This window comes from Humulus lupulus, chromosome 4, assembly GCF_963169125.1.
Source record: "Humulus lupulus chromosome 4, drHumLupu1.1, whole genome shotgun sequence".
In the NCBI taxonomy this organism is placed as follows: domain Eukaryota; kingdom Viridiplantae; phylum Streptophyta; class Magnoliopsida; order Rosales; family Cannabaceae; genus Humulus; species Humulus lupulus.
Window position 1 is genome coordinate 60881761 of NC_084796.1, and position 27180 is coordinate 60908940.

The window sequence follows — 27180 nt, forward strand, 5'->3', positions numbered from 1 at the left end:
GTCATGACGTAAGGTTCAGGAATATCTTTCCCTCACCTTCCCACTATCTCCTGCCAGGTGTGGGCCATCGCAAATGGTAAGCAATGTACCAGCAACTGAAGCTGGCTATAAAGGGGGCGAGCGTTGGCGTACAGGTGCCTGCTCGTTGCCTCCCTGAGCCTCTCGCTGAGAAGCTCCAGGGGCTCGTACATATCTTCTCAGGTGTCCTTGTCTGATAAGGAACTTAATCTCATCTGTAAGCTGGTTGCACTCGTTGGTGTCATGACCATAGTCATTATGAAAACGACAGAACTTGGTTGTATCTCTCTTGGAGATATCTTTTCTAATTGGGGCTGGTCACCTAAAGGGAACAGTGGTGTTAGTGGCTTGGTTCACTTCTGCTCTTCTATTGACTAGGGCCGTGTAATTGGTGAACCTCGGTTTGTAAATGTTACTTTTGGGGTGCTTGTTCTCAGATGTTGACGGCTCGTGGTTTGCCCTTTTTCCTCCATTTTCCTATTACTTTTGCCATTGACATTGGGTTTCCCAGACCCACTGGCAGCTTTGGTGGGATCTTCTTTTGGCCCCTGGTCGTCTGCAGGCGCCTTCCCTTCGTTGGCAATGGCCTCTTCGAGTTTGATGTACCGGTCCGCTCGGTCCAGAAATTCTTGGGTGCTCTTTACCCCATTCTTCCACAAACTGTTCCAGAGGGATGAATGGCGCCGTACTCCAGCAGTAAGTGCCATCATTTTCCCTTCATCACCAACTATCTTAGCCCCAGCAGCGGCTCGCATAAAACGTTGGAGATACCCCTTCAGGGTTTCTCCCTCCTTTTGGCGTATCTCGACTAGTTGGTTAGCCTCGGTAGGATGTACACGACTAGCGTAAAACTGTCCGTAAAATTCCTTCACGAACATTTCCCAAGACACTATGCTGGCAGTCTGGGAATTTGAAAAACCACTCCTGAGCAGTATCGGACAAGGTGGCTGGGATGATTCTGCATCGAGCGTCATCTGACACCTTCTGGATGTCTATTTGTATCTCAAACTTATTTACGTGAGATACTGGGTCTTCTAATCCGGTGAAATTGGGCAAGACCGGCATCTTAAATTTGCTTGGGGTCTCGGCCATCGCTATTCTTTGTACAAACAGAGTGCCTCTTCTCCGCTCGTATTCAATGTGGGATGTCTGACTCCCCACTAGCTGTTGGACGACTTGATTCAATGCATCGAGCTGGGCCTATACATTGTCTGGTATTGTTGGGGCGACCGGTGCTGGAGGGGCATTCTCGTCATGTCTTTCTCGTATGTCATTGAGAACATCCCTCAAATCTTCATTTCTACGCCTTTGTTCGCTAGCGCCCAATCGATCAAAGACGTTAGGTTGCCTAGGCTGCCCCCCAGCATTCTGGCTCATCGGCCTATTTTCTCTTGGTGGGGGTTCTGCTCTCCACTCCTATCTCCTTGCCTTCGACCGAAATTTCCTCTGTTGGAATCCGCTTCATTGTAGTCATGGCCATCCCTAAAGTGTGACCGACTATGGTGCGACCTGGTGATCACACTGTTTCCCCCTCCTCTTGCTGGCATGTCTCGACCGTTAGGTGGAGGCCTGCGTTGGTCGGTAGGTCCCCAGGCATTATTATGTCGTGGGGGCCCCCTGGCCACAGAGCTTGATTCAACATGCCTTCTGCTAGCAGAAGGACGTTGTCCCCTGCTTGGTGGCTTTGCCTCCTTAGTAGTCTGGCATCCAAGGCTTCAGGGAGGCGGCCCAGCCCTATTTTGCCTTTGCTGCTGGGGATTGCCTCGACCAGCATGAGAAGGTGGCTGCTACTCAGGATCCTGAAATGGAATATCCTGTTGAGCAGTAGGGGGTTGCTCCAGCCTTTGAGGACTTGTCATTTGAGGCGGCATGTGGTGATGTTGTGGATGACCTGAATGTGGATCTTGTTGTGATGGTACACTGGGTGGATGATCCGGTTGGGAGGCTGGTGCAGGCTGTCCTCGGGCCAATTGAATGGCTGCCTCCAGAGCGGCGGTGGCATCCCTTTGCCGGCAGTCCATATCGGCCTGCCGCTCATTCAATTCTTGGCGTTGCCTATCAATTTCTCTCTGCTGCAATGCCATCGTTTCAGCCACATTTTCCTGATTAGCCCTCAGATTGGCTAATTCCTCTTGTAACACAATCAGTGTCGTCCTCAAGGTTTCAGAATCCATTTCCTCCTTTTCAAACTCCACATGTGGCTCATCCTCAGCCACATTTTGCAGAGGAGGTTGGGTTGGTGCGACACCAGAGGTTTGTCCAGTCTTTCTAGTTGTTTTCTCCATTTGATCTTTTTGGAGGTCTGGAGTTTCGCTCTCAATGAAAGCACCAAAATGTTGACCCTCGAATTGGTCAACGACACGGAGTCAAGTAAAACAACAGAAATAAGATGATATCAAGACAAAAAGATAAATGACACAAAAGATTTATAGTGGTTCGGCCCCAATAAATAGTAACAACCTACGTCCACTTAGTGTTCTTATTGATGTAGAATTCCAAGAACTTTGATCAATGAACTAAGGTTCACGAGTTTCACAAGCTTTTGCATGAATACAATTATGGTGGATAAAAACACTATATTTATCTCTTAGAATTCCTCAGTTCCAAAAACCATCCCATCTCTTGAGCCCATTGATTCTTATTTATAGGCTCAAGGAGTTCTACATGAGCCGATGGGCCTTAATTACATTTAATACAGGTGTATCCAAATAATAATAGAAATCACAATTAATACGTAATTATAAGATTACATATCTAAAGGAAATAAATGAAAAGTTACGATCAGACTGGTCGCCCATAAATATGATGTCTGATGAGCCAATTCTTTTCTAGTCGATGGTCGACCAAATCATACTCAATTAAGCAGTCACGTGTATCCCACGTGTAGGCTAATTCTGCCACGTCATCAGGTAAACATTTTTTGAGTAAACAATGACCTATTTTTATTTTTTATAATAATAAATAATTAATCTATATCTATATCTCTTCCATATAAAAAGTGTGTAGATAATGAAAATTCTTGGTTTTAACGGGTTGTTTGGTTAACTTTAATAGAATATTCTAAATATTTAACATATTATAATTTTAAAACTAATTAAAAATAAATATTTATTAATTATATCAATATAAATTCAAATATTATAAAATATCATTATTATAATAATATTTAATATAAAACATGCCCCCCCCCCCCCCCCCCCCCCCCCCCCGATTTTTTCAATCCATTAAAAAATCCCCTCGATCTATTCGCAGTCATGTAATTTAGGATTTCCATCCAATTCCATTCATTTTTTGTAACAAGAGGATGATGAGGCCTTTTTTTACATGATTTGGGATGACATGGGACTCTAAAAATGTGAGTTGGATATTTGAGAGAAAATAACAAAAAAATAAATGTTGACGCAGTTTTTCGCCAACAATGGATTCAGAAATCCGATAACAGAGATATTAGTGCTCTTTTCTAAATCGTAATTAATCAAATGAACAATTTCTCACACTCATACTTTTACGTGGTTTAGTGGTTAAAATCCACCTAGTCCACGATGCAATATTATTAATCTCTCACAATTTCTGTAGAGTTTTTGTATCTTAAAAAGTAGCACATTTTCCTGTCCATTGCCCCTGATATTTATAGTGGGTATTCCTGTTAGGAAACTTATCCAGGATCTTTATTTATTTTCATGTAAATCTAATATTAAACAAATTAATATGAGATAACCTAGAACATATTTCTAAAATTGAATTCAAAGAGAAACAATGATTAGAATACTTATAGTATACGCACCTGAATAAATGAGTCATTCCTTCAGTTTCTCTAACCCTTGAATCCTTTCTGTCGGAGAGTATTATCAAGAAACTGATCCGTTCTTATAATTTCTTCACAGTCTTCCAAATTATCTTTAGAATCACCTAGACTAGAGTGGGCAATTCTCAACACATGAGATAGATACAGAGAGAAGAAGAGAAAATAATTAAAGAGGCTTAGAAAATGACTTGTGTTTAGAGAGAATCTAAAACTATAAGAAATCCAGTGATTAAACTTATGTTTTGACTTCTCTCTAAGTACTCATTTTATAGACTCAATTAGGCCATTTAATTTAATTAAAAAATTAATAAAATAATAGCCAATTTGAAGCCCTAGGTCGAAATTATCATGGGCTTTAGGCCCGTGAAATTTCCCATATGGTTATAAGCCCATTGGACTTAAAATCAAGGTTTGTATTATTTTCTATTGATTTAATTAATTAAATAATTATTTAAATCCTTTATAAAATTAATTATTTATAATTTGAACCTTGATTTAAACTTATTTATTAATTTAGATACTAATTTATCTTAAATAATAAATCTGCCCTAATTTCTCTTTTCTTCTCAAAATTACACAACTCTGTGAAACTATCCAAAATTGACTTGGTCAACTTTGATAATTCTAATAGATGATTAAATCAATTAATTGAGACTATCTAGATGATTTTATCCAAGGTACAATGGGGACCATAGGCCTATGAAATCAAGCTCCAATAAGTTATCATAAATCTAACAAATAAATTTACTAACTTATTAATTCCTCGTGACTCCACTATAGACTTGGAATTGCACTCTTGAATTCATAAAATGCTCTATAACAAATATACATATACGCTATTAATTATCCATTGTTACAACCACAATTGTCACTCAATCCTCTATAGACGGTCTACAATGAGATGGGACTAAAATATCGTTTTACCCCTCATTGTATTTTATCCTTAAAACACTTAGTTCCTTGTAAATGATATTTTAGCAAACTAATTTAATTACTGAAATGAGATCTCTATCATTTAACACCTTGAACCAAACTAAAGGAAACCATTGTTTCACTTTTTCATCAGAAGCTATAGATGTTCATATCTATGATTAACACTCCCACTCAATTATACTATCGAGTTCCCAAGATGTAAGTATGGGCTAGTCCGTAGGGTAAGCTGGTAGCGAACAAGTCAAAGAACTCAAATAATACAATCAGTTAGAATACTAACCACTCAGAATTGAGATTGAATTGACCTATGGTCAACTATATGATATGACTAGAATAGATAATAACAGTATGTTTACTTATCTTATCAACTGTCAATATTATCTACTTTGCTAATGTTCTGGAAAGAACATAACACTGTAATGTGTAAGTAGATCATATCGTAGATTGGCAAGTCAGTGTGAATCCTGTGCATTGACTAATCTTAGGACTAACTTATTTTGAACATATAATCATATATATATTCCACTGTGATTACGTCACTATAAATATGATTAGCTATATGCTCGGGATTTAGTAGAAGTTTATATTAAACAAAGAATCATGAAAATAAAACATGTGAGCAAAGTGATTGATCAAGTCAAAAAATGATTTCTATTCTTTTATTGATAATAAAATGAGATTACAAAGAAATTTGGGTTTTAATTAGGGCATACAACCCCAACAATTCCTGGACAGGTTTGGGTAACCGCGTGCATAAATATGGGAAATAATCAACATTGATAATTTTCCATTTACATAGGGATATGATTGCCTACGAAATTTACATCAGTTATCTCAGGCAATAAATGTGCAATGCAGCTTGGGCATTAATGAGAGAATAAGGAACCTTTGAGTCTTTTGGGATCCTTCATTGTGCGCATGATCAGGTTTCCACGAGCTGAAAATTTTCCTCGAGCTGGATGTCAAAGAGCGAACAGACTTTGATACGGACCAAGTTCAGAGTACCCAGAAGGCGATCTAGCCATCACATATCTCGAACTTGGTTATTGTCCTGAGAGGTGATCTGGAGATTAGCTGGTTGTCATACTGCCAAGTCTAACTCGAGCTGCTCACATCAAAGTTAGCTAGATGCTCTACTTGTACGCTTTCTCCATGTGTTTGCCTGCCAGTTGTGCCCCGTGCTTAATGATTAAGTTCATGCTTATTTTGGGGTACAAAAATAAATAAGCATAGTTTGTTTATAAAACGATATTTACAACAAACTTAGAACCCTAGTTTCAATTTTCCCCCTTTTTGCCGACGTTGAAGAGTTGTTGCTGCCTATTTCTCAATGGATGGTGGTCGAAGGTCTGAAGAAGAATGGAGTAAACCCAATTGTGATTGTGGGTTTCAGTTGTATTACGCACTACTTGAACATTGAACAATTCAGCTAGATGCTTCTATGGCTGCCCAAGGTACAAGGTTTATAAATTTATGGGTTTTCTTTAATTTGGATTATTGGTTCTGATTTTTTTTTTTTTTCCAGAGGAGTGAGGTTGATGGGTGTGGATTTATCAGATGGGTAGACCCTCCATCATTCCCTGTACATAGTGAAAGATTTAAGGAGGAAAGAGGAGGGTTCTTGAAAATGTTAGAGGAGATGGAAGATAATGTTAAGCAATTGCAGATTATCGCTGAAAAAAGAGAAGAAGAACTTGGCAGAGTATTGAAGTTGTTAAGAGATTTGAAATTTGGTGTTTGTTTTTGTGTTGGAATATTTTTTGTGTCTTTTGTATATCTTAGTTGTGTTGTTTATTTCTTAATTGAGAGTTGGTCTTACAATCAAAGTGTAGATAAAAAAAAGGCAATCGTTCTTTCCATCAAATGTATTATTTTCCTGTTGCTATGGAAGTAATTTATCAAAATAACTAACCAAAATTACATTTGATCCTACTGAGATGCTGTACAATACACTGACTTATCAAAATTCTATTTTGTTGTTCATAAAATAGATGATAAACATACACAAAAAACACTAAACAAAGCAGCCACATCCTTGGGCAAGTCTAAAAAAAGGGTCTTCTGTCATGTTTAGGCTCCTCCTTGGGCAAGTCTAGTAATCCTCCTTCACGCCAGTTTCCTTATACCTTGGCCTTTTTTGCTACAATGGTTCAAACAACATGATTAGCCAAAGGTTTAAGCAGAATTTATGAACAACACAAACTATCCAGCATTATAACCACCTGCCTCACTTTATTTCAGTAGCAAAAACCAATAAAATATAATAATATGGGTCTTGATTTCAGTAGCAAAGACCAATAAAATATAACAACCTACATCACTTTTATTTCAGTAGCAAAAACAATAAAATAGAACAACCCGCCTCTTTATGGTTGTCTGTTATGACCAATAAAATATAACAACCTGCCTCTTTTATTTAAGAAATTACAGAACATATTTCATCATATTAGAATAACAATTTATAACCACATAATAACCTTGATTTTAGATTGGACTACATGTGGTGGATTCGTGACTTTTGAAGCAGCCTGTTGTGAAGAAGAGCTCACAGAACCATGAGGTAAAGGATCGCTATTCCTTCAACAAGTAGAAGGATCTTGTGGTGGAGTTTTGTTTGCCTAGGGAAGCATATTCAACCAAGTTATTAACCATTAAAAATAGTAAAACATACCGAACATCAAAATTAAAATGGCAATTTCTACATACTGATTTTTTTTTGGTTTCTTGAACATGTTCTGAAGTTGTGACCCTTTGCACCACAACCAGAAAATCTAATGCTAATGTATCTTCTTTTCAACTTCTTTCCCGTAGCTACTTCATCAAGTTGCAAAGTCTTGCTTTTCTTTGGGCCGACCATTCCAAGCTTTCCACTTATAGGCCACTCATCTTGATTTCTAATTGGAAAAAATTGCACTGAGTAAGTCTTCATGTAGTACTCTTTGGTATACCATTTGCTAACATAGAGCTTTGGATCTTGCCTTTTTTGCCAAATGCCACGACATGACTACAAGGAATGCCGGTCAATTGCCATCTTCTGCACGAACATACCCATGCTTTCAAATCAACTGAGTACATTCCCCCATACATGTTATGCACCTGGTACATATCATCTGATGACTTTATGAGTATGTGGGATGAAGCATCAACCTTGTTCTTATCAATAATTGTGGCAATTTTGGAGCAATGTTGGACTCCCACATGACAATTGACTGTCTATTTTTGCTGAGCCTTTGCATCAAATACATCCGGATATGCTCTAGCATAGACAAAATGGATCTATCTCTTACTGCCAATATTGCCGGTGTCCCATTGAAACCCTCACACATGTTATTCAATAGAATGTCACACTTACACTTAGGATTAGTCCTAAAGTGTGACCTAGCCCAGTGTTTTGGCCCTGCAGCCATCAACCACTCATAAGCTGCTTCATTGACCATTCTAATCTCCTCCATCAAAAATTCAAACCTTCTAACAGTCACTTCTTGGGCATCCTTCCATAATAAATCTTTAATGGTTTTATCCCTGAACACCTTGATGAAATTCTTCTCCAAGTGTCGAGCACAATGTCGATGCTCGACCTTAGGTATCCCTTCATCCCATATGCCCTTCAAAGCTTGATCCAATCCTTTTTGCTTATCTATTATGAAGGTCCAATGATTAGAGTTCTCAATTATCAAGTCAACTCTAAGTAGATTGAGAAACCAACTGCATGAGTCCTTATTCTCTATTTCAACCATGACAATGGCTACTGGATACATCTGGTTGTTTCCATCTATTCCAATTGTTGTCAAAAGCTGCCTAGGATGAACCCCTTTAATATAAGCTCCATCTAAACTAATCACCGGTCTACATCATCCATTGAAACCCACCCTCAACCCCTCTTATTTGGTTTGTGTAGCTCACTAGCCTCACCAATTGTTTCAACAATGTCCTCATCATCTGTGGAGCTATCATGTGCACCATATTCAATGTCAGAATCTTCAATTACCTCATTACCTACATCAATATCTATAGGCCTCTTACCTCTCCTAAGCAAATGTTTCTTAGCCATGTCATTAACTTCCACTCCGTCATCCTCTTGTTCATATTCCGGGTCTGCCTCATAGTCATCCTCATCATCACCACTGTCTTCACTAGTATCAGCCCCTGCGTTTCATCAACAAAATCACTCCCTTCATCAACCAATTCGACCCCTTCATCAACCAAATCATCCAAACCCTCACAACCTCCATCAACCAAACCAGTCCCTCCTTCACAAGTTTCATGAACTAAACCAGCCCTTGCCTCACTTGTTTCATGAACCAAACCAATCCCTCCCTCACACGATTCATGAAATAAACCAACCCTGCCTCACTTGTTTTATCAGTATTTAAACTCACCCCACCTACTTTCTTCAGCCCAACTACACATGAAGCTTTACTTTCATTGAAGACATGATCACAGAAAAAACACTCAAGGACTTGATCATTCCTCACAGATGCCCCAACTTTCTCGAGCAAAATATTGTCATTAGTTACATATTCCAAAGTCACACAATCCGCCCACTTAAGATAATAACTAAAATAAGAAGGATCTGATGTAACGCCCTGGATAGCCAAGACCGTTACACTGTGTGTTTATAAAGGTGCAAGACTTTCTAATCAAGTCATTTTATTTGAAACGTGTCACTGAAACTACAGTTGAACTAGGGTTAAAAGATTTTGGTCTCAAAAGCTTCATTTCTTATAAACAAACATTTTCTTTACATGGGATCCCAAAAATAGTAAAGTTAAAAGACAGTCTACAAAATTTTAGGATTAAAATACAGTTATTAGCCACTCTAAGGCAAAATAGACAATTAAGCTTTTCTCGTCCTGTATCACTCCTCGGCCGTGGTGGCCGATCAGCTAACTATGTACATTCAACCCTGAAGCTCTCCATCTCAGGACTAGTCCAACTTGTCCTTGCCTTTACCTGCATCACGTAGCACCCGTGAGCCAAGGTCCAGCAAGAAAACACAATAACAGAGCATAATCATTTAACAAACAACCAGATAATTCATACAGTATAAACATGTACTCAATAGTCCAAATATTCATGTTATTCAAGTCTTTAGCATACCAAGTACATCATTTCATATTAATAATCAATTCACATATGATAACCAGGGTTAACTCCCTTAGGCCGCACCCTCTATTTATCCCACTGACTCCGGCCCGCTTAAACCGAGCTCAGTGAATATTAAGTTGTCCTCAGCTACCAGTGGCCGAGCCGCGCCCTGTGCGCAAGTATTATTTACGGCACCCTTAGGCCGTTTATCACATGTCCCATGGAATAATACCATCTATGACATCATACAGATATAGGGAGCTCTTAGTCCCATCACAAACACATAACCGTGTGCAGTTTTCTTACCTTTAGATTTCACTAGCTTTGTTCAATTCGATCCTCAAGCACGATCCCATCTGAGCCCTAGCGTACACCTAGTCACGGTCACAAGTTAAAACCAACTCAAAACCTAAATTCCAAAATCTAGCCTCGGGACCAATCCCGAGCCCTCGGGAAGCCCTAATTCCACCAAACGGGGTGGTGGAATCAAACCCCGAGCCCCCGGGCAAAAACCCTAAGAAATAACCCAAAAGCCCCTTTCTGGGAACAGGGTAGCGCTACAGCACCCTAAAGTGGGCGCTACAACGCTACAAACAGAGCCATCAGGCTCCCCGACGCCCAAGCCTAGCGCTGTAGTGCCCTAAGGCTAGCGCTACAGCGCTAGTCACAGCTAGACACTACCCAGTTTTCTCCTCTTCGAATTTCCTCGAGCCAAACCTTTCCAAAACTCAATCAAACCTCAAACAAACTTCAAAACAAGCCTCCCAACATTCTCAACTCACCCCATAAGTCCCAACCACACAAAACTCAATCACATGCACCCAAAATCAAGGAAATCACCATAGCTGAACCTAGAGCCCAAAAACTCAACAAGAAAAAAAACAACTAAAACCACATAATTCAAGTGACCAAGTTCAGAACTTCTTACCTTTAGCAGAGAGATCCAACCTTAGGCTATCCTCCACTCTTCCTTAGCTTTCACTCCTCAAAGATTCAGCCTCAATTCCCTAGAATTCCCACCAAAACTCAGCTTAAAATCCATATTTATACTAAGAACTAGAAACTGAATTACAACCTCAAGACCTTACCTCAAATGATGAGTAACCTCTGCCAATTCCCCAAGAAAAATCAAGGATCCTAGTGTTGAGTCCTAGCCTAAGTCGACTCTGAACTTTAGCTCCAAATTTCCAGAGATTTGGTGAAGAGAAACCCAAACCGTGCAAGAGAGAAAACCCCCTGCTTTTCCCCTTCTTTCCTTTTCCTTCTTCAGTCTTCCTTCAAATTCTAGACATTCCACTAAGGCATAAAGCAGACTTAACTCTTAGCCCTTATAAGCCAAATGACCATGATACCCTCCCATTAAATTTAAGCCCTTAATCCTTCCAAGGGCATTCTGGTCATTTGTTCCCAATTCCCGCCAATTCCTCGAATGTCCCTAATATTTACCGCTTACTTCCTGACACCTAACTAATCACCAATTATGTTCCTCAATATCACAATAAATTCCAATATATTCTCTAAATTCCCAGAAATACCCCCAGGCTCGCCCCGAGCCGGGTATAAATCCCCGCCGTGACTTTTCCGCTGAACCGCCCACTCGGATCGCCTCGAGTCACAGATTACAAATATATCCACAACAAGTTATCACAAATATATACAATTATGCCCTCAACGGGCCAAAATTATGCATATGCCCTTCTAACCTAATCAGGGCCTACATGCATACTAATACACATAGTCAGACATCACAGATATTCAAATAATCATATAACATGATTTTAATCATTTAATTCACATATAATCCAGTTATGCCCTCCCGGCACACTAATCAAGGCCCTTAAGCCATATTAGTGAGTTTGGGTCGTTACATCTGAGTACCCCAAGTCCATTGCTATTCTATGCAATTCAAATACGCTCATATTATCCACATCTTGATAATGAACACAGGTTACAACCCCACCAAAGTAACTAGGAATGTTACCTATCCTTTTTAATTGTCCCTTGTGATGCACTATTATATTACTTACTCAAAGCCAAAACAATGGGTGGTCCCAACACACACACAAACTTAGGATCCATTAATTTATTGAATGAAATTTAGTCAAAGTAAAACACAACACACACAAACCAATACATAACATATGCCACAGACCCCACAAAAGACCCAATAAAAGTCTTAAAAAACTTTCACTATGTTTCCATGTGCACATTGACCACAAAAGGACCGATTAACACATTACAACTAGACCCACCAACACCAAAATGACCAAAAACACTTTTTTTGTGTGCATAAAATACAATATGCAGTATTTATATTTCGAAAAACCTATACCCACCAACCAGGTTCAAAAGTTAAAATGTCCACCCACCATAAATCATTCAAACACAAACCAACAACCCACAAAAATTAAGAAGAAAAAAAAATCTTACCATAAAATGGAACCTCATTCACACGTTCATGGGGTTTTGGGTATCCTTTCCTCTTTGCTAAAGATTTATGATTCCTCCCCATGGTTCTCCACCACACGGTCATGACCTGGTTGTATGGAACTCAGGCATAACTCCACCACATAAGCTGGGTGTTTGGCTTGGATGTGGCGATTTCAGGTGACACTTCCAGTCGGATCTCCTCCACACTTCCAGTCGGATTTTCGTCTGAAAACGCACCAATTTCACCTCCCCAAACTTAAAGTTCAAGTGTGAAAGTAAACCCTAAAATCCCAATCCACTCGACCCCAAATTATTAATCCTTTTTCTTTATTTACTTTCTTTTCTATTTTCATAATTCATTTGTCTAAAATTAAATTGCCATGTCAGCGGGCCAAATATCCAACTCACATTTTAAAATCCCATGTGTCATCCCAAATCATGTAAAAAAAAGGCCACATTATCCTCCTGTTACAAAAAATGAACGGAATTGGATGGAAGTCCTAATTTACAAGACTGTGAATAGACCGGGGGGATTTTTTAATGGCCTGAAAAAATTGGGGGGCACGATAATTCATGTGTAATAGTTCGGGGGGAAAAATCCTAAATATCCTAATAATTATATTAATATAAATTCAAATTAAAATGTTATAAAATATCATTATTATAATAATATAAAATACAAGACTAGAGATTTAATAATTATATTAATATAAATTTAAATGTTATAAAATTGTAACGCCCCGCGTTTAGGGCACCGGGTAAACCCTAGTTCAGGTATTTTAATACCCTGTATTATGTATTATATTAGGGAAACATTTTATGTTATAAGAAGTTGTGATGTTTGAATGCTAGTCATGCCATGCTGTGGTAAGTGCAATTTTTTTAGAAATTGAGACCTTTTGTCGTGGACCAAGTCAAAAACCCTAATCAGGTAAAAATCTTGGATTAATTAAATAGAAAATAATATGGCATAAAAATATTAATTTTGTCTGGCATTGGGACTTTATAGTCGAGCTAATAAGTTTATGAAAAGTTGATTGAGGATTTAATTCCAATCTACCAGGTTTAAGAATGGAAATTCTTGCCCGAGCCTTTACAGGCATGCTGGTCAATTTGATAAAATTACCAAAATTATGTGTTATGTGAAAAATTTATTTTGGGTCACATTTAATTTAATTAATTAGGCTTGGTGATATTTAAAAGCTATAAGGTAAAATTTTAGGGAATTTTAGATAAGTAAAATTATCAAAAGGCCATTGAGTGTCTAAGGAGAGGGGTAAAAGGAGCAAGGGCATTAAGGTCTTTTCCAAGGGAGGAGAGAGAGAAGTGGGGGTGGTCAAGGCTGTGCCTAGGGCTTTCAAGAGCCTAGGAAACCTACCCTAGGAAGTGTAAGAGCCTCACCCACTCATTGGCTTAACCCTAATAAATTCCACTCTTACACAACTAATCATTTTTTTTTTAAATTTCCTTTTCTCCAAAGAAAACAAAAACACCTCTTATATTTCCTCTCCCATAAAACCGAACCCTAGCACCATCTACTCTCCATTTTCTGCCATTTTCTCTCCATGAGCCAAGGACACTCTTTCCCCATTGAAGTAGGGAGGAGCTCAAGAGCACACCAAAGAAGGGTAAGTTTTGAACCCTACTCCACTTTTCTCCTTTCTTTCTCTTCAAACTCGAAACCCTAAGGGTTATGTTGCATGGATGTGATCTAATAGCCATGCATGGCTTTGATCTTGTGTTCTAGGGTTCAAGAGTGGTGGTTCTAGGAGGATCTCAAATAATTGAAGCTTGTTGATGTTTTAGTGAGAACAAAGGTAAAGATTTTAGAGTTTTGGAAATTTTCCACTCATCTCCATCTTCTACCCTAACATTTTTTTTTAAAATATGCATGTGGAACCTTGGGGATTGGTTTTAGTGTATAGAACACAAGGAGGAAGTTTGAAAGGCTAAGGGAACCTTATCTCCAAGCTGGAACCATCACATGTAGATTTTTGGTTAGTTCTTGAGTATTTTTGGTTATTGATATAGATCTTGTTGTATAGGTTGTTTTGTTGGTTTTTGGAGTTTATTTTATGCTTGAAGGTTAACTTGGTTTATTTTTTGATTTGCATGCATGCATGTGGCTAGAGTTTTGCTAGTTGTGTTTAGTTTTGCTAGAATGTGTAAAAATGCATGCTGCCAAGTTTTCGTGGTCTGACTTCAACCTGGTCAGATTGTACCCTACTACCTCTGTTTGTAGAAATAATTTATATGTTTTCATATTTCTAGATGAGATCTTAAGTTTAGGCTTTTGAAAATCGTAAAAAGGTGTTTTCAAATTGAAGTTATGAACTTTTTAGCATCTTGATGCAATCTGGAAAATTTATGGGCAGCATGCACTGTCCAGATTGTTTTGAATATTGAACATATTTTACTGAGCCAAAAGCCATGAAATTTGGTAAACTGTTAGTTTAAATATGTGTAAGGATCACATAAAATTTTAGAGGAAAATGCAAAATGGTTAAAGTGTAATGGTTTTTCAAAGTTTGCCCTAATAATCTGAAAACGAAATTTCTGGGCAACAAACACTACACAGATTGTTGTACATTTTTCGAATGGGTTCCCCTATCTCAAAAATTATGAAATTTTGAGAGAAAATAAATTAGATGTGAATAAAGATTCTGGTAAAACTTTAGAAAAAAACTGGGCTAGGATGTAAGAGAAATAATTTTTCTAAGAACCCTAAAAATCTGAGAAAAACTCTTGGGCAGCAGTAACTGCCCAGATTTCTATAAATGGTATAATGGGTTTTGCCTTCCCAAAATTTTTGAGACTTGGTGAGAAATTTTTTAAGATAGGTATTAAGGCCCTGGTAAAATATTAGATTAAAATATGTCACGTTTTAAGAGTAGTAATTTTTCTAAGTTACCTAAAAATGGGGAAAAATAGTAATTTCAAACCTTAACAAAAAAATGATTTTGGGAGGTTAGTTCTCCTAACCTAAATTGAACTTTTGACATGAGATTTCACCTAGTTCCCATCATTATGATGCCTAATATGTGAAAGATATTTTAAAGGGTTGTGGTTAGAGAACCTAAATTGAATATGAGCTTAAAAGTGAGATTTTTATCACGTTAAAATGAATAGTGAAAAGTTAGGTTCGGAATTGGAAATGAAGTTGTTTTAAAAAATAGCTAAAGTTTTGGATATCTAACAAATCCCAAATTAGTTAAAGGTTATTGAGAATTCATTTTTACCAGTTTCTAAACTCGGGTTCCAATTGCCCTTTCTTTTTGAAAATGGCGTAATAGAGATCCTAGGTTATGGATGTAAAGATGGTAAAAATAAGAGTTAGGTTTTATAAAACCGCAAATCGAAACGTATTATCGTTAACGGATAATAAATTCTAAAATGTTGAAACGCGGTATTTTTGGGTAAAGAATGGGAAACACTAAACTCCGTACTTGAGTAGAAAGTGGGTGGTTTTCTAAGATTAAGAGTCGTTTGAAACTTCTTTTATAAGTAACTAAAAATACGTGTAATACGATTGAGAGAGTCTTCCAGAGATAGAATATTAAAATGCACAGCACGGAGAGCATGTCGGGGTAAGGACGATTTTTCTCAGGAAGCCATAAATTTATTTAAAGCGGAATCTGGTCTTATACACTGTAAAGTGTATAAGAGAAATGTCTGTATAGAGTCTCTAAGAGAACATTATTGAATGTAGCTATCGTGGAATATTAACTATAAGAATATGCCATAGTTTAATCCGAGTCACTGTGTGGTTTCACTACAGTGTTATCTAAGCGTGATGGCTCGCTTCTGGAGGTTTCCACAAGCAAGCGCTAAGGAATCCGGGTAAGACAACTTATTCTATGTTTGGCTACAACACGTTAATGACTAGTTTAGATAACTAAGTTATAAGCTAATAATTTGAACTTTTCTTAGAAGGTTTACTCAAGACTGTGGTCCTAGAGGGTTCACATACTCATGACTGAGGTAAGCAGTTCGGCTAGCTACCGTGACAACTATGAACTTCGGCTAGCCACCAGGGAACTAAGTAAGAAACCAGGTCACCACCAGTGACTATGTAACTAAGGTCGGTTGGCCACCGCAATATGTATGAAGTATGGCTTAACAAGAGTTTGGTTAAACTTTGGGACACATAAGTAAGTTGATTCCGATTCTAGATAACTACCGTGACAACTATGACCTCCAGCTAGCCTCCTGGGAACTAAGTAAGAAACCTGTTCGCCATTGATGACTATGTAACTAAGGTCGGTTGACCACCGCAATATGTAAGGAGTTTGGCTTAACACCCATGACATTAGATTTCTGTTAAACTCCGTGACACATAAGTAAGTTAATTCCGGAATCAAATCTCTATGACTAAGAAAGTATGCCGAATTCTTCTAGGAGTCTGGGTAACCGGTGTAACTAGTTTACACCTGTCAACGCTATGGTAAGATATGTTGAAGGTTCCTCCAGAACCCTAAGTAAGTATGTATGCTAAAATACGAATGACTAACTAAGTATGTATGTTATGATTCGACTGAGCAAGTAAGTATGTATGTTACCCGTTAATATTGTATGTATGCTCTCGGATTTTCTGCGTGCAGGTGTACCTTTAGGATATGAATTTTGGTTATGAGTCATGACCATAAGTTTTCCAGGACGTTCGCACGTTCTTAAATTGTATGTTAGGGTTTGGTTTCATCAAAATCCTATTCTTGGTTGCTTATCTGCCTAGTGATAGTTAGTTTAAGTTCTTGCTTCATTTATGTGGTTATGTTTGTTAAGTTCTTCTTACTAAGCGTTTCACTTACCTAGTTGTTTCGTGTTGTAGGTAAGATCAAGGGAAAAATGGATCAGTGAACGCTGAAGTTTATTTGTGAGGATGTACATGTGGATCGACCTTTTGGGAATTTATGTTTTGGGGACTATAACCCATATGATAACTAAGAAATTATTTTGGGTTTGTTGAATGTTTTAAAATTTTGAATAAGAATTTATGTTTTGGGGACTATTGCATGTTTTGAAAAGTTTTTTTTATATGGATTTTAGGTTACCTTATTTTTAGAAAACGGTTATGTTTTTTCGCAAATTATGTTAAGAGATTTTACGAGACGTTACAGTTGGTATCAGAGCACTGGGCTAAACCGGTTCTATAGACAAACCCACATGTACATTCACAAAGATAGACCGACACTCACTGTAAGTAACGTCTTATGTTTCGTTCATGTAATTTCTATGTGTTTACCTGCTTGAATTCTATAAATTTTAGGTTATGGATGATATACTTGAGATAGGTGACCCTGTGATAGAGAACCTACCCCTGATCCTTATGCCTAGGATCGATTACTATAGGCTCTTTAACAATGAGAATCCTTGATGCTTCAAGTACGATCGACGACATCGACGTGCCATTTGGTAATGGACGCAGTACATGACGGAAGCCTTCAGTAAAGCCAACACACCCGAGCGACGAAAAATGTGGTATGCCAACACTTCTCTGAGAGGTGCAGCCCAGGTATGGTTTTGTCATAGACGTGGGCGGTTGATTTGTGACACGTGGGATGAATTCTATATGCAGCTCGAGCTAGCATTTGTACCATGGATTTTCCTATCTCCGTGATTGATAACATACCTCGAGGCAGGGTGGTAGATCCAGAGGAGGATTCCGAGCAGCCGGACGAGGATTCTAACTTAGAGCTGGATATGATGATGGATAGGATAGATTAGGTTTTGATATGAAAGTCTTGTTGACACTTTTGTAGAGACTTTGCAAACCTACTAAGTTGCAAAACTTTTGAATAGTGGTAGCAGGCTTATGTAGAAACCCCACGCCTAGTTAGGGTTCCCTTTTGTATTTATAGTTCTACTCACTAAAACTTTGTGGCATGATCGCTCGTGATCATTTTGTACTGCTATGTTATATCCCTGAATGTAATGACTACCTACTTTGGGTTGAATCATTATGCTTCTTCTTTCTTGTGTATGAGCAAAAATTGTATGCTCATTTAATGCTAGGTTAGTATTCTCCCCTACTATACACTGTTGTATAGAAATTCGCGATGGCGCCTAATACCAGAGCCAGGGTAGGCTGTCAAGCCTATAATGCACAAGATCCAGTAGAGCAACTGGCTATGAACCCGGAAGTTCCAGCAGGCCGAGGTCGAGGTAGAGGCAAAGGCAGAGGTCGAGGCCGAGTGAGGGGCCAAGGTCGAGGTCAGGGGGCGAATCAAGGACCTGACCTTGCTATTCAAATGGAGGAGCTCCGTATGGATATGGAAGCTCAGAATGATCTCATCGAGCAGGGACATAGGAGGCAGGTGGACTCTCATGCCCACCAAACAGAGATGTTTCAGACATTACTTCTCTAGCAACACCGGCTGACAACTGTAACGCCCCAACCCCTGGGACCGTTACGGTGTGCCTTGTAAACAGTGCTAAACTCGCTAATCGAGTCATTTGGCCAAAATCGTGAACTAAGTATGATTAGCGGTTTAGGGATTAAAAACTTTGGTAAGGATATAACGTTTCACTAGAACGTTTAACATATACATTGGGATCCCGAAAATATAAATTTCAGAGTTTATTATAGAAAATATTTACAACAGGCCGTTCTAAGCGGCAAAACAGGGTTCAACCCTAGTTCCACTTTAAACCTCGGCCGTGGCGGTCGAGCAGCTGCATATGTACACGTCATCACCTAAGCTCTCCAACTCAAGGATGGTCCAGCTTCCTCTTGCCTTTACCTGCACCACATAGCACCCGTGAGCCGAAGCCCAGCAAGAAAACATAACGCTTTATAGAAACATTATCAAATGATTATCATTATAATCACACGGAGCTTAAAGCTTCCAAACCAATGAGTGCACATCACATGATTCAAGAGGGAGAGTGGCTGCTAGGTAAGCCACTAGCCTCCAAGTACTTATTTCATTCATCGACCCTCGAGGTCGGTTTGGCATTAATGCTCTTTGAGTCATTCAATGCTGATGGTCGATTAGATCTAATCTCCGTTGGCTTGCGTGAACCACGCTAAGACCGTTCTGACTAATGAGTCAGCGCTACGTGACCAGTGTTCAGTATCATTGCCGAACTTGACTAATAAGTCACAGCTTCACAGCTGATACTAACACCTTTGCCAATTCTGACTAATTAGTCAGTGCGTGACCAGTGCCCAGCACCACTGCCGAACCTGACTAGTGAGTCACGGCTTCACAGCTGATACTAGCACCTTTGCCAAATCTGACTAATTAGTCAGTGCCATGCACAAGTAAGCAATGCTATCAATAAGTATCATATGCCAGTTATCCAAGAATAGGGCATTCAGCATGCTTACTAAACAGTTGCTAGCATAATCATGATCATGCACAAACTCAGAGACTCAAGCTCTGGCCAATCTCATATTCATCACTCATGGCATGCCCTAATCACATGTTTCTCGTGCATCACATGCATCACACTTAATCATCCAGCATGCCTCAATAATAATCATATGCAAATGGGCAAGATCGCCAAGCATCCATTATGCTATCAATGTTTAGATTTAAACATCCAACATGCATCAATCACAGCCATGAATGTCACACACAGGGTGCAGTTTTCTTACCTTGGGTTCGAGCGAGAATTAATAAAAGAAACGACCTTTGAGAACGATCAGCTTTTAGTCCTTTAGCGGTCACCTAGTTATAACCAAACATATAGGGTACCATTAATAAAATGAATAATAAAATGTTCCCAAACCAAAACCTAACCTCCGGGACCTCAAATACTACTCAACCGGGTAGTAGGTTCAATCCCGAGGCCTAAGGCTTGAATCCCCAAGCTAAAAACCCCATTATGGCAAAAATGACCTTAAGGGCCGCGGCCCTCCTTGGCCATGCTGCGGCCCACCCCTCAGACAGAGGCGCCCAAACCCAGTTTACACCAAGGGCCGCGGCTCTCCCTGGCCATGCCGCGACGCAACCCCCAATTCAGCCAAAACCCCTGTTTTTCTTCCCCTACGATTTCTCTTGGAACCAATCCATCAAACCCAGTTTAAACACCACTCAAACCTCCAATACAATCCATAAACTTGTTCTATACCACACCCTTAGAAAAACCCAAAACAAACCCCAATTAAAACCTCCATCAATTCCAACAACCCTCCATAAAAAACACAAGCTGAAAACTAGTATCAAAACAGAGTATGCACCAGAAATTAATGATAGAAACTTACCTCCAACATGATTTGAATCCTTCCCAATGGCTGTACCCAAGCTAAACCTCCCCAAGCTTGACTCCCTAGCTTGCTTCCTCAAGATAGGCTCTCAAAACTCAAAGAAAAGGGTGAAGGAAGACTTGTACGGGAAGGAAGGGAGAAGGAGAGGATAGGCTCTGTTTCTGTTCTGTTTTCCACAGCTTTCCTATGTTATATATATCCAAAACCCAAAATGACCAAAATACCCTTAAGCCAACAAAAGCCTCTAAACCATTTCAAGGGTAAAATTGGTACTTTCCGCCTATCCCGTTAATCATAATTAACGCTTCCCGATTCCCACTAATCTCCATATTCTCAAATACCAATAAATCACATCCCATTACCCTTTAATTCCCGGTAATGCTCTAATCATTAATATCACCCCGAGACTCACCCCGAGCCCCGAACTTAAGCCCGTTATGACTAGACCGAACGCTTACATCTCATGATCGTCTTAGTCGAAAAGCTCGAACCAATCCACATACAATGTGGTAAAATTATAATTAATCTCAACCATGCACCCAAAATATACAATTACGCCCACAGTGGCCAAATTACCAAAATGCCCTTGCATTTAAAATATGAGCCCATATGCATGCATTCACCATCATATAATAATATAATTCACATAAACATGCATATAATCATTAAATATCATAATAAATCAATTATGGCCCTCCCGGCCTCCTAATCAAGGTCCTAAACCTTATTAGGAAATTTGGGGCATTACATAGACTGATCTACAAATGATCATCTATTATGACAAGAATTAAATCTTTATGTCAAATGACAAGTTTATAAAGATAATTAATTCTCATCAGTCCTGTAATATATAATCTCTATTATATACAACACCTTTACTAAGATGTCTATCCACATCAGTAATCCGAATCTAGATTACTTGCATCTCGTATGCTTAGCAAACCGTACTAGTAACCATTCATTAAAGATTCCTTACTTTAATATCTTACTGACTAATTTATTCATTATATATGATCTTCATTCTCTCGTACTAATACAAGATCATATTCTCATGTATGAATATGGGATTTTCTTGATATTATTATATAATTAATTCAAACAATAATTATAACATTAAAATATAATAAAATTGTACTTTTATTTAAAACCAATAAAATGTATTTACATGCTTTTAGGGCATTAAAAACCTCAACATATGCATTAATGGACATTGGTGCATCACATTCTTTTGTAGCTGCCTCTTTTGTTGAAAAATTGAATAGAATGCCTTAACCTATGCCTAGTGTTTGTGGGGTGTCGTTGCCTTCAAGCGAAGATATGTTAGTGCGGTCATGGGTAAGAGCCGTACCAGTTTGGGTGGAGGAACGAGAATTGAAAGTAGACCTGTTGATTTTGGACCTATAAGAAGAGGAGAGTGGTTTTCAAACCGCCAGGAGAAGTGTCGTTTATGTTCCAAGGCTCAGCCATGGAAAAGAAATTCGCGATGATCTCTGCTATAAAGGCGAGGGAGATGTTAGGGGACAGTTTCATGGGATATCTGGCACATGTTACAACTAGCCGAAGTACCCATCATATGCAAATATCTTGAAGTATTTCCTGATGACCGTCCCGGGCTACCGTCGGAGCGAGAAGTGGTGTTTGAAATAGAAATTATTCTAGGAATAACGCCCATTTCGAAAGCTCCGTACCGGATGGCACTAGCGGAATTGAAGGAACTGTAGGCTCAACTGCAGGAGCTGTTGGATAAAAAGTTCATAAGACCAAGTCATTCTCCGTGGGGAGCCCCAGTATTGTTTGTAAAGAAGAAAGACAACAACCTGAGAATGTGTATAGACTATCTGGAGCTGAACAAGGTGACGATTAAGAATTGATACCCGCTTCCCAGGATCGATGATTTATTTGATCAACTCCAGGGAGCATCGGTATTCTCCAGGATAGATCTTTGATCAGGTTACCATCAGCTCAGAGTTAAGGAGTCGGACATACCTAAGACAGCGTTTCAGACACAGTATGGTCACTACGAGTTCGTAGTGATGTCCTTGGGGCTCACCAATGCTCTCGCCGCATTCATGGACCTCATGAACCAAGTGTTTAACGAGTTTCTGGATAAATTTGTCATCATGTTTATTGATGATATTTTGATATACTCGAGGAACCTGTAGGAACATGCAGTGCATTTGGAGATGGTTCTTCATCGTTTGAAGGAACAAAAACTTTATGCCAAATTCCCCAAGTGTGAATTTTGGCTGGAAAAGGTGAGTTTCTTGGGCCATGTGGTGTCAGGAGAAGGGATATCCGTGGATCCTACCAAGATAGAGGTAGTAAGTCAGTGGAAACCTCCAAAGAATGCTCAGGAAGTGAGAAGTTTTTTCGGATTAGCAGGGTATTATAGGCAGTTCATAGAAGGGTTCTAAAAAATAGCTATGCCAATGACCGCTCTTACCCGTAAAAATGATAAGTTTGTATGGATCGAACAATGTGAGAGGAGTTTCCAAGAACTAAAGACGAGGTCTACCACTGCCCCAACACTAACTATCCCTAGTGGGACAGAGGGATACGCGATCTATAACGATGCCTCAAGACAAGGGCTGGGGGTGGTACTGATGCAACATGGCAAGGTGATAGCTTATGCGTCCCGACAGCTAAAGAGTTACAAAAAGAACTACTCGACGCATGACTTAGAGTTGGTTGCAGTAGTGTTTGCATTAAAAATATGGAGGCATTATCTCTATGGGATACATTGCGACATTTACACTGACCACAAGAGCCTCAAGTATTTCTTCACCCAGAAGGAATTGAACATGAGGCAGCGCTGGTGGTTTGAATTGTTTAATGATTATGATTGTGACATTCTATACCATCTCGGAAAGGCCAATAAGGTGGCAGATGCTCTGAGTCGGTAGACGATGGCGTGCGTGATGACAATGCGAGAAATGCCCTTGGAACTGCAAGGTGACATCTCTATGTTGGATCTCGAGGTAGTTGTTGGAAAATTAGCAAATCTTTTGGTGCAACCCACCATTATGGAAGCCATACAAGGATGATAACTTTTGGAACCTTGGTATGAGCAGATCAAACATGAGGTGAGGAAGGATATGTGACTGAGATTCCACATATCGGAAGATGGGGTGTTAGGATTTAAAGGTAGAATTTGTGTTCCTGATGATTTAGAGATTAAGAAGCAAATCTTATATGAGGCACACAATGCCCCTTACGCACCCCAGCGCCAAAAAATGTACAAGGATTTAAGGAAATATTTTTGGTGGCCGAAGATGAAAAAGAAGTAGCAGAATACGTGGCTTATTGCGTCACCTGCCAACAAACCAAGGCAGAGCACCAGCGACCAGGTGGGTTGCTGCAACCATTAGAGATTCCAGAATGGAAGTGGGAGATGATCACAATGGACTTTGTCACTAGACTGCCAACTACTCCTAAAGGTCAAGATACGATATGGGTTGTTGTTGATAGATTGACCAAGTTGGCTCATTTCCTACCCATTAAGATAACTTATTCTGCGGATAAGTTAGCAGACTTATACATAGCATAGATTGTACGACTACATGGAGTACCTAAGTCCATCGTTTCAGACCGAGAAGGATGTTTCACCTTGGTATTTTGGAAAAGAATGCAAGAAGGTTTGGGGGCTCAACTTAAGTTTGGCACTTCTTTCCATCCTAAAAAAGATGGCCAAAGCTCATGTACTCGACTTCCAGGGGTCGTGGAGCGAAAAACTTCCACTGATGGAATTTGCTTACAATAATAGCTACCACGACTCTATTAAGATGGTGCCGTATGAAGACTTGTATGGGAAAAAGTGTCGATCCCTGATTCATTGGCACGAATCTGGTGAAAGAAAATGCTTGGGTACAGAGGAAGTGGACAAAGTTGCCGAGGATATTAAGAAGATTCGAGAGAGGCTACAGACCTCCATAAATCGACAACAAAAATATGTAGACCGATGCTGAAGACCCTTGGCATTTGAAGTCAGAGATAAGAAGCTCCTGAAGGTGGCTCTGTTGAAGGGAGCAATGCGTTTTGGTAAGAAAGGAAAATTAAGTCCAAGGTATATCAGACCTTTTGAGATAGTGAAGAAAATTGACATGGTGGCCTACCGATTAGCTCTCCCACCTGCGTTGGCTCGAGTACATGATGTATTTCATGTATCTATGCTGAGAAAATATGTTGAAGACCTCATCCATGTACTTAGTTATTAACAGTTGAAGGTGGATCCAAAACTGTGTTACGAGGAGAAACCGGTGAGGATTCTGGATTGTAATGATAAGGTGCTACGTAATGAGACTATACCCATGGTTAAGGTGCAGTGGTGTAACAACGGGGTAGAAGAAGCAACATGGGAACCCGAAGATCGGATGAGAGAGTTATACCCGCAGTTGTTCTAAGTTTTGAGGACGAAACTTGTATAAATTGTAGGAATTGTAATTCCCCGCATTTAGGGCACCGGGTAAACCCTAGTTCGGGTATTTTAATCCCCTGTATTATGTATTATGTATTATGTCAGGGGAGCATTTTATGTTACAAGAAGTTGTGATGTTTGAATGCTAGCCATGCTGTGGTAAGTGCGATTTTTTTTAGAAACCGAGACCTTTTGTTGTGGACTAGGTCAAAAATCTTAATCAGGTAAAAATCTCAGATTAATTAAATAGGAAATACTATGGCATAAAAATATTAATTTTTTATGGCACTAGGACTTTATAGTCGAGCCAATAAGTTTATGAAAAGTTGATTGAGGATTTAATTCCAATCTACTGGGTTTAAAAATGGAAATTCTTGCCCGAGCCTCTAAGGGCATTTTGGTCCATTTGATAAAATTACCAAAATTATTTGCTATGTGAAAATTTTATTTTGGGTCACATTTAATTTAATTAATTAGGCTTGGTGATATTTAAAAGCTATAAGGTAAAATTTTAGGGATTTTTAGATAAGTAAAATTATCAAAAGGCCATTGAGTGTATAAGGAGAGGGGTAAAAGGAGCAAGGGCATTAAGGTCTTTTTCAAGGGAGGAGAGAGAGAAGCGGGAGCGGTCAAGGCTGTTCCTAGGGCTCTCAAGAGCCTAGGACACCTACCCTAGGAAGTGTAAGAGCCTCACCCACTCATTGGCTTAACCCTAATAATTTCCACTCTTACAAAACTAATCATTTTTTTAAAATTTCCTTTTCTCTCAAGAAAACAAAAACACCTCTTCTATTTCCTCTCCCATAAAACCGAACCCTAGCCCCATCTACTCTCCATTTGCTACCATTTTCTCTCCATGAACCAAGGACACTCTTTCACCATTGAAGGAGGGAGGAGCTCAAGAGCGCACTAAGAAAGGGTAAGTTTCGAACCCTACTCCACTTTTCTCCTCTCTTTCTCTTCAAACCCGAAACCCTAAGGGTTATGTTGTATACATGTGATCTAATAGCCATTCATGGCTTTGATCTTGTGTTCTAGGGTTCAAGAGTGGTGGTTCTAGGAGGATCTCAAAGATTTGAAGCTTGTTGATGTTTTAGTGAGAACAAAGGTAAATATTTTAGAGTTTTGGCACTTTTCCACTCATCTCCATCTTCTACCCTAATTTTATTTTAAAATCTGCATGTGGAACCTTGGGCTCGGTTTGAGTGTATAGAACACAAGGAGGAAGTTTGAAAGACTAAGTGAACCTTATCTCCAAGCTAGAACAATCAAAGGGAGAATTTTGGTTAGTTCTTGAGTATTTTTGGTTATTGATATAGATCTTGTTGTATAGGTTGTTTTGTTGGTTTTGGAGTTTAATTTATGCTTGAAGGTTAACTTGTTTGATTTGTTGATTTGCATGCATGCATGTCGCTAGAGTTTTGCTAGATGTGTTTAGTTTTGCAAGAATGTGTAAAAATGCATGCTACCAAGTTTTCATGGTCTGACGGGTCAGATCGTACGCTACTACCTCTATTTGTAAAAATAATTTGTATGTTTGCATAGTTCTAGATGAGTACTTGAGTTTAGGCTTTTGAAAATTGAAAAAATGTGTTTTCAAACAGAAGTTATGAACTTTTTGGCATCTTGATGCATTCTGGAAAATTTCTGGGCAGCATTCACTGCCCAGATTGTTTTGAATATCGAACACATTTTACTGAGCCAAAAGCCATGAAATTTGGTAAACTGTTAGTTTAAATATGTATAAGGATCATAGAAAATTTTAGAGGAAAATGAAAAATGGTTAAAGTGTAATGGTTTTTCAAAGTTTGCCCTAATAATCTGAAAACGAAATTTCTGGGCAGCAAACATTGTCCAGATTGTCTTACATTTTTGAATGGGTTCCCCTATCCTAAAGTTATGAAATTTTGATGAAAAATAAATTAGATATTATTAAATATTCTGGTAAAATTTTAGAAAAACTGGGCTACGATGTAAGAGAAATAATGATTTTAAGAACACTAAAAATCTGAGAAAAACTCATGGGCAGGAGGCACTGCCCAGATTTCTTTAAATGGTTTAATGGGTTTTGCCTTCCCAAAATTTTTGAAACTTGGTGAGAAATTTTTTAAGATAGGTATAAGGCCTTGGTAAAATATTAGATTAAAATATGTCACGGTTTAAGAGTATTAATTTTTCTAAGTTACCTAAAAACGGGGAAAAATAATAATTTCAAACCTTAACAAAAAAATGAGTTTTGGGAGGTTAGTTCTCCTAACCTAAATTGAATTTTTGATGTGA